Source organism: Magnolia sinica, chromosome 13 (genome assembly GCF_029962835.1).
Source record: "Magnolia sinica isolate HGM2019 chromosome 13, MsV1, whole genome shotgun sequence".
Taxonomy (NCBI): Eukaryota; Viridiplantae; Streptophyta; class Magnoliopsida; order Magnoliales; family Magnoliaceae; genus Magnolia; species Magnolia sinica.
In genome coordinates this window covers 84019350-84028453 of record NC_080585.1, presented here as the reverse complement: position 1 = coordinate 84028453, position 9104 = coordinate 84019350, and positions in this window count along the sequence as shown.

Below are 9104 nucleotides of genomic sequence, written 5' to 3'. Positions count from 1 at the left end.
TTTCTGCCGTTGGGAAGCGGGTAGGGCTATACCTCGCTGGAATGGGATTGAAAAAGCTCACTCAACTCGGATTGAAACTCCGTTACTACCAAGCCTACCCATTTTTTGAAATCTCGGATTATTTCGAGTCAAGTCCAAGCTAAACTTAGCTTGACTCAGCTCGACTCGAATATTGTTCAGCTCGTCTCGGTACAGGGTATATAAATCCTTTAAAAAAAAAATCCTACCCCCTTTTCAAAACACATTCAGCCCTCACGACCCTAACCCTATCCCGCCACTTCCTCCCTCTTTGTCAGTCTGACCGACGAAGCTCTCCTCCCACACACTCTCTCTCTCTATTCTCTAACTCTCCCTCATCCTCCCTTACCCGCACGCTATCTTCCTCCCTCTCCGTCAGTCCGGTCGGCGAAGCTCCTCCCTCTCTCTCTCTACTCTTTCCCTCATCCTCCCTTACCCACACGGCCGCATCGACTCACGGCTGATGGCCCATCTTCCTCCCTCTCTTCCTCCTCTGTCAATTCGAAAACTCGACTCGAACTCAGCCGAGCCAAGCACAAGCTGTTGTTCCGAGCTCGAAGGCCAAGCCAAGCCGAGCACGAGCAGGGACTCGAGCAGTCCGAGTCGAGCACGAGCTGGGCAAAGCTCGGCTCGGCTAGACTCGTGTACACCTCTAGAAGCGGGGACGCAGATTTCATGCTAAAGCCTTTCGTAGGCGCAAGGAAGTATCCGTGTTATGTTCTACATCAGTATAGTGGGTGTTTATCACCATCGTTTCAGTAGTGGGCCCAATGAAAATTTATATCAAGCTGGTATTTGGGTGGTCCCTTTATCCTGGTTACACATGATCTTAACAACAGGTGTGATGGTGAAAAAACATTATGATAGGTCCCAAAAAAGTTTTAAACGCTAGGCGTTAAATCACCATTGTTTAAATTGTTTAAAGTGTTGGGCCCACTTTGGCTTTGGATTTGCCTCAAACGTGGGATCCACCGACGTTCAGGGCTGAGTGACCTTATGGACAAGATGAATGACAAAAAGGGCATTACTATGGGCCCATATATTCCTTCAACGGTGGATGGTCAATCAACATTGTTTCCTGTGTTAGGCCTTCTTGAGCTTTGATAAGTTAGGTGTTGCATACACATCATGGTGAGCCCCACAGGGAGGTCCAATGGTGGGTGCTGGATCATCGTGTTTGTAGCAGCATGGTCCACTTGAACCTTAAAATCGCCTTATTTTAGGCCTATGCCTTGAAAAGCTACAGCATAAGGAATGGGCGGTGTATATGAAACACATATACCAAGTAGGTCCCCAACATGACAGTGTGAGCCCACTTGTCTGTTCAACAAATGGGCAGTGGGGATAAAAGACATACCTTCAATGGCATTGAACACACCTTCGATGGATCGAAGGATGCTCCAATATGTCCAGCAAGAAACTCGATTTTTCTTTGATTTTTGCGATGGGATCGAAGTGGCTTCAATGGCATCGATACACTTACTTTGATGTCATTAAACCTGTCATCGATGGCATTGAATAGTCGATTTTCTGCACTTTGATTTCTTCAGTTTTTTGCCTTCTTCACTTGGTTTCCTTGGATCTTAGACTCTTGAATTCTTCAATCTTGACCTTCAAAGATCCAATCCTCCTTTTGGTAATTCTTGAAGCATTAAATTCATGCTTTAAGCATTCTCTTCTCCTTAGCTCTCAAAATCACCTTGTAAGAGAAAATATGTGTAATTAGATTGATTAAGAACACTCATGTTTACAAAATCAAGTTAAAACTAGGGGGAAATATACAATATTTCACTTTTAACACACACCCCAACTAGCATTTTGCTAGTCCCGAGCAAAACATTCATAAAACTAATTTTCCAAGCCTCAAATTCCAATCCTTTATCAGAAAATATCAATCTTTGTAATCCTAAACGTATGAGTAAAATCCAAAGATATGAGAATGGAAAATTAAATTTCTAGTGTGCTTAGTGGTTTCCAACACATAATCTATTGAAGTTAACTTTCTTTTCATGATATTAGCCATGCTCATTACTTCAAAGTGGACATACCAACACAAGTACTGATTCTGAACCTATCTCATTTTCACTTATTTTTCAGCCTTTCAATTTTATATCGACGGCTTTCACACTATTTTCATTTTTTTTTCTTTCTTTTTCATTGATTTCTCATTGAAACACATATAATAGGTAGCCATTTTCGATTTCACTATTTTTTTACTGATTCTTTTCTTATTCATTTTTTTATACTCAAGGTAAATAAGGATCTTCAGACTTAGTTTCCAATACTTTTATGTAATAATCAAAGTAAAATTAAAAGTTCAAGTAAAATTCACAAAACATAAGTTAGATGTGAATTGTGAACTAGGCTCAATTGGTGTTTAAACTTTCTATTAATCAATTCATTAGAAGAACTTAATCAAACGTCTAATAATTAATTAGACTCCAGATTTTTAAAAGAATATTCTATATCTTGTCATAGTACATAAATGTCTTCTGTTGATGCAAAAATTTGGACGTCCTTCATAAACCACTGGATACCTGTAGGAGAAGACAGAGATGGAGACCCTAGCTGTAGCAGGGGACCCTTCGATGCCAAAGTCAGGCAGACAAATTGGATCTAGTAGAACGTAAGGTTTTTTGAAGTGAATTGTGTGTACCTTTTATTATAGAGGAAGCCTTTATTTATAGCCTTTAGTCTTAGGGACGTTTATAGCAATGCTTCTTGGATGGTGATTGCATATCATGAAAGAGATCTTCCTCCGGACGTGTCGTGATTGATCTCCCGAGATCTTCGACAAAGATTTCGGACAGATCCTTTTTATGAGATCTTCGAGTGGTTGGAATTAGTAGAAACATGCAGTAGGAGACTGAGGTCGAGCATCTGAGCTAACCTCCATTGTTATCCTGAAGAGTAGTTTACCAACTTAGATTCTCTAATGGGTTGTGTTCGAGCTTTCCCTTAACATTGGATAGATTGCCGACCTATCGACTTGCCCCCGGATGTCATATCCGAGCACTGGGACCAAGCTCCCTTCCTTAGTAGAATATAAACAAAATCGGCAATGACCATCATCTTCATCTTATCGTACTGTGTAAGGACTCTCTCACAAGTCTTCCAAGCAGGGCATGCTCGGTCCTGTATGGGATCATGCCTTAGAGGCTTCTCTAGGATATCTAAACATTAGCTCGGACATGAATGGGGTCGTGGAAGAGCTTGGCATCGAGTTCAGTGTTGTACAATAAAGTACAACAGTATCACTTTCTGGTCATTAAAGAGCTCCTTGGTCATGGTTGGCACTGGCCAACAATGAAACGTGCACAGATGTCCGAGCCGACCTTATACTTCTAACCAACTCATTTTTACCTATAATAGTAGCCCCCTACTTCTGAGCTGACCGTGTAAGCTCGGGAAGTCGGTGTGGCGAGGTCGGATCATTGATATCTTGCGCATGGGAGGTCGAATCGGTTTGTCATTAATGCGGAGAGAGGCGGTAGGTGCGAAGATCGTGGAAGATATGCAATGATGGTACGACATGTTTGAAGTGGCGTGAGTTGGTAGGGCAGCTTTTTGGTTCCCGACCTATGGGGCGTGGACTTGTGGCACTACTTGGGAAGTCGGGTCATTGGGCAAGTGGCAGATCACCACATGGCTGCATGCACGTGTCAAGGAGCCTCTCTGACTGTTGTTTTTAACATGGGTAATTATTACATGTAGTTGAGCTGGCTATTAAAAGGGGAGAACCCCAACGTTTCTAGCCATTTGCTCTCGCTACTACTTTTCGAGCTCCCAGACTTGGCAATGTCCGGTAAGTTGGAAATCTTCTTCTCTGGTAACTTTTGCTTCTTCTTTCCTTCTGTTTTCTATTTCTAGACCTAATATGTTCGATATCTTGGACGAAGGCCCTGAGCTTTACGGTTTCCAGGGAGATTCTGACCCTCTGACCCGGGGAGTGTAGATTCTAGGCTAGGGGCTCCCTCTAATCCTCCATCTCCGGTATCTCTAAGCCATGGTCGGACGATGGAATCCTTTTCATCAGAGAGGGTAGTTTCTCAGACTTTGGCCGAGCAACTAGTCGATATCGGTCCTACTGGGTTGACGTTGACAGGGGTCAATCTGGCTCAGATCAGATTTGATTACCAAATTTTAGACTCAATGGGACTTAGAGGCCCCCATCCTAGTGAAGTTCCCGGTGACCCGCGCAAAGGCGAGGTGGCTGTCTTCCTAGTTGCCTTGCAGTGCGGGCTTCGCCTCCCCTTCCACCGGATCCTGTGCGAGGCCACCTCTTGCTTAAGGTTGGCCCTAGGCCAGATCATTCTGAACGCTTGGAGGGCATTGTTGGGAACTTATATCCTCTAGTTCTAGCTTGAGAGCAAAGAGCCGACGGTCGAGGAGTTCATGTACCTATACCAGCCTAAGGTTCACCTAAAGCAGCTGAGTTGGTACTACTTCTCGGCATGGGTGAATAAGGCACGGGCCCTCATCATTGGCAACCCAACTTCCAACAAAAATTGGAAGAATAAGTGATTTTGGGCGTCCGGGAATGGAGGCACCTGCTGCTGAACTGGCCCGACTGTGAGCTCGGGTTCCCACCAAATTCACCACCCTAGGTCGGATATTGCTGAGGTGTTGGACTTAGGTTTTTTTTATATTAGTAGTTACATTCACTAACCACATCACTTTTGTAGACTTCCCCAAGACTCTGGCCCTTCTCTCTGACCTACAACTCAGGCAAGTGAAAAAGGCAAAGGCGACAAAGGGCGATATCAGACTTTAGAGTGTGCTGATCACCCCGGACCTCCTCTATCAATCCGAACTTTACCGACCTACCCCTTTTGTTGTTCCTTCTGCTAGGTTGTAAATTGTAGACATGCTTAGGTAAAGTAGATTTTTGCTAACTCTGAATGTTCCGCTGTTCATACATGGCCAAGCCATCACGGTCTGGGAAAAGGGTTCGTCCCCATCTTGTTACTAAAATGGTCGAAAGGAAGTCGATCATGAGGAGGAAAGTGACGGTCCCTTTGACCATATTAGCAGGAGCCTCTGTTGCAGTAGAGGTGAGGTCAGGACCTGATGTCGGGGAGTCCTTGGCGGAGCAGTCACTTCCGACTGCATCAGGTGCAGTGGCCCATGACGCTCCTGCCTTGTTTATCCCTCCATAGGAGGCAGCTATGGAGGTGGTGGATCTAGAGGGGACCTCTCTAGTTCGGGAGGCTCAAACGACCGAGGAGCCCCAACCCATAGCCATTTATGCCCAAGCCGAAGAGGGTAATACCTCGGGCCTCCGAGCGGCCGAAGAGGGTGATACCTTGGGCCCTCAAGCAGCCGAGGTTGAGGGATTGAGCTCCTTACCCCCTGGGCACCATATGAGTGGCCTGACCAACTGGGCAGCTATGTATGCTCCGGAGGATCATATCGTCAATCCAATCAACACTCATCTGGAGACTCTTCTGAGGGATGCAGTGGTGTTCTGCTACAAGGTACATTTTTTCCTCATCATTGTGCTTGTCCGTTTATGTCTGATTTCTAACGTGCTTTCTTTGTTTCAACTCGTCCCCACTCTTCTATCTACTCGCCAGAAAATGAGGCAAGTGGGCGGACGAGTGTGAGTAGGTTAAGGCAGAGCTCCAGGGCAAAACCACTGAGGTCAAGGCCCTTCGACATGCTCTGGAGGTAACTGGGGAGGAGCGTGCCACTCTGAAGATCTAGTTGAGTGAAGCCCAGTAGAAGGAGAGTTCGGCGTTGAACGAGTTGGAGGGGATAAGGTCGCATCTTTCTTTAGTTGAGAAAGAACGATCTGAAGCGGCAACCGAGGCCGCAGAGTTAAAGGCTGAGGCCATGGAACTGAAGGCCGAGCTCGCGAGAGAGAGAGAGAGAGAGAGAGAGAGAGAGAGAGAGAGAGAGAGAGCTTATCAACTAAGTTAGCTGAAGTTGAGGCGACTTTGGCTGCTCAGTTGTCCGAGGCTATGGTGGCCATCCCAACGATCAAGGTTGCAGCTATAGACGAGTACAAAGCCTCGAAGGAAAGTTTTGATGAGGTAGAGGTGATCTACAACTACGACTATGAACACTACATAGGGGATGTCAAGGGGCTGTACCCCAAGTTGAATTTAAATAACCTTAGCTACAGGTAGCTGCAAACCCTACATCGGCAGACCCTACGTTGATTGATGTCGAAGCCAAGCAGCAGCCCCCCTCTCAAGTCGATTGAGCCTCGCTACCCCTCATCATACTTGTATTCTTTTTTGTTTTTTGTTGTACTGGCTTCTTATATTAATGAAAAGATAGTTTATATATATATATATATATATATAGATACAGTAATTGATGTTGTGTATAGAATTTTTAAGTAGATTCATAAAGGATCGGTTAGTCGCGCGTCGGTTATAGTAGTGGGCCAAACATTTTAGTTGAGTAGTAGAGGCATTGAGGTGAGCCCTGAAGCTCTTCCCTTCATTAAGGCAGTTTTGCCCTTGTAGAATAGATTAGCTGCAATGACCTCTTCATAAAGGGCTGAACAGTTCATTTAAGAGGATTGTTTTCTCTTGCACTAAGGAAAATCCTCATAGTAGATTACGAAGTTTAGTAGATTACGAAGTTTGAGTAGTGAAATCGATTAATAGTTCAACCTCTTCTCTAAGGGTCGGACGATTAGTGAGAGGATTGCTTTCCCTTGCACTAAGCGAAATCTTTAGTATGCTATATAGTCCGAACAGTTTAAACAATGAGTAGAATTTGAAATTTCCTGATCTTGGGGATTTTTATTGTAGATTCCCTATGGTAGACAAATTAGTTGTTCCGACCTAACAGGTCGGTCATTATTGAATCAAAGTCTTATCGGTCTTTTACGGATAGTAGATCTTCAAATATTCATCGTTCTACAGATGTGGTAGAGGTCGTCCCTTCATGTTTTTAAGTCGATAGGTCCTAGGTCGGGTTATACTTATTGAAAGGACAAGCTATAGATGTCCTAGAGGGGGGGTGAATAGGACAATACAAAATATTTCGATACAATGTAAAATAATAAAACAAATATACTCAATTGTTTAGAGTATTGAATTCTTGATATCAAATAGTTTGTAGGATAACATTCACCTAAAAGATTTAGAGAGGACAACCTTATTTAACGACATCTTTTAAATCAAAATATCAAACTTAGCAAGAGACAATCACTTATGAAGAAAGCATATAAAGAATAAATCAATGACCACAATGCACAAGGAGTTATAGTGGTTCAGTACTTAACTCCATACCTACTCTACTCCCAAAATTACTACCCTCGTAATTTTGGCTTTCACTATTCAAGGTTTTTACAGGTTCACCTTAACAACCTTATATAGTCTGTGTGATTTTCACAGGCTTACCACAACAAAACTCACTGTGTGATTTTCACAGGCTCACCACAACAAAACCCACTTTGTGATTTTCACGAACTCACCACAAAAAAAAACCCACTTTATGATTTTCACTGGCTCACCACAAAACAACCCTTCTAAGATTTCTGGGCTATCTCAGAAAAACCCAAATAAAAATGAAAGTAAAATAGTACTTATCTTCATTTGGCGAGTCAAAGACGTAACTTTAGCTTGAATGGAGCAATCTTCTTTCTTGGGATATATATGAAGTCGTGTATGTGTTCAACCCAAAAAGAATGTAGGGATCTAATATATTTTCAATGAAATGAACAATACCCTAATGCCGCAAATAGAATTATCTAAATTTCAAGTAGAGTATGGATTACTCTATTAAAATAATTTAAATAAACTTGAGAAAGATGATATAATTAGCTAAATCAAATACAAGAATTACCGCTCAAATAGCTTAAGGATGCTTGGACTTTCACTATTTTCTTGAGAAGATGGATATGTAGTTTTGGTTATTTGAAAGAGCGAGAGAAAGCATTTATTTATAGCCTAAGGAATTGGAAATTCGGCTGACCCAATTTTAGGTTCGGCTGGCCAAATTCCAATGATTGCGTTCCAATGGATCTTCAGATTTCGCAGGATGAAATCTTTTAAAACTTCAGCTAGCCCAGGCCAAAATTTGGTTGGCTGAACCTCCAGTTTGGCTGGCCGAATCTCAATGAGATCCGAAATCTTTACTCGCTGGAAACTTGATCGAACATCCTTTGGGCTGGCTGAGCAGATAGGCTGGGCTGGCCAAACCCAAGGTTGGGCTGTTCGAACTTGCTTCAAAAAATATATATCTTGCTGCATACTTGCCCGAATAATGTTAGGTTGGCCGAACGTGAAGTCGGGCTGGCCTAACTCTAATGTATTTTACTTGGAATAATATGTTATCGTGATATTATGTGAAATACATGTAACCTAGGGTCAATCTAAGGTAGTACCACTTAATGGTTGACACATACAAAGTGTTCCGATCTTCGAACCAAGTCAAGCACTTTAAAGACTTGAGATGTTGATCGAGTCTTTACGAGGTCTTCATGAGTTGTCGAAGCGTATCTTCATGAGTGCTTCTTTTAGAACTATGAAATTTGGTAATCTTAATTGTGCTTAAGTATAAGCACTTACAATCTTCCCCTTTGTCAATTTCGTGACAAAACACAATCATGCATAACTCATCATACAAACATACAACTCATCATAACATATTATAACATCTCATAGACTCATCATACAAATATGATCTCTAGTTCAAAGGAACATCTGCACACCACCAGTGATACCATATCTTGAAGATTGTGATGCTCCTCTTCAGTACAAGCATTCGTAACTCCCCCTGAATACTTAGTCACATAAAATATATTTCCATACAATCCAATACTTTATCATATGCCAAATAAATATAATTTCATATAATTCATGCATGTGAGTGCAGGTGCTCAAATATTCATTCAAGTGAGGAGTTGTGCTCATATCTCATATATCCATAACCATTTTCTTCCCCCTTTTGTCAAAAGTTGACAAAAGCAGAAAAATTAAATGAAGTATGCAACATGAATATCAAGGATATAGAACATAAAACATAAGGATAGAGAGTCATTTAATTTTAGTGATAACGTCATCCAAAATAAATAAAGACAATTATTCAAATGTCATTAAAGAAAAACCATGAAGAAGTGTATG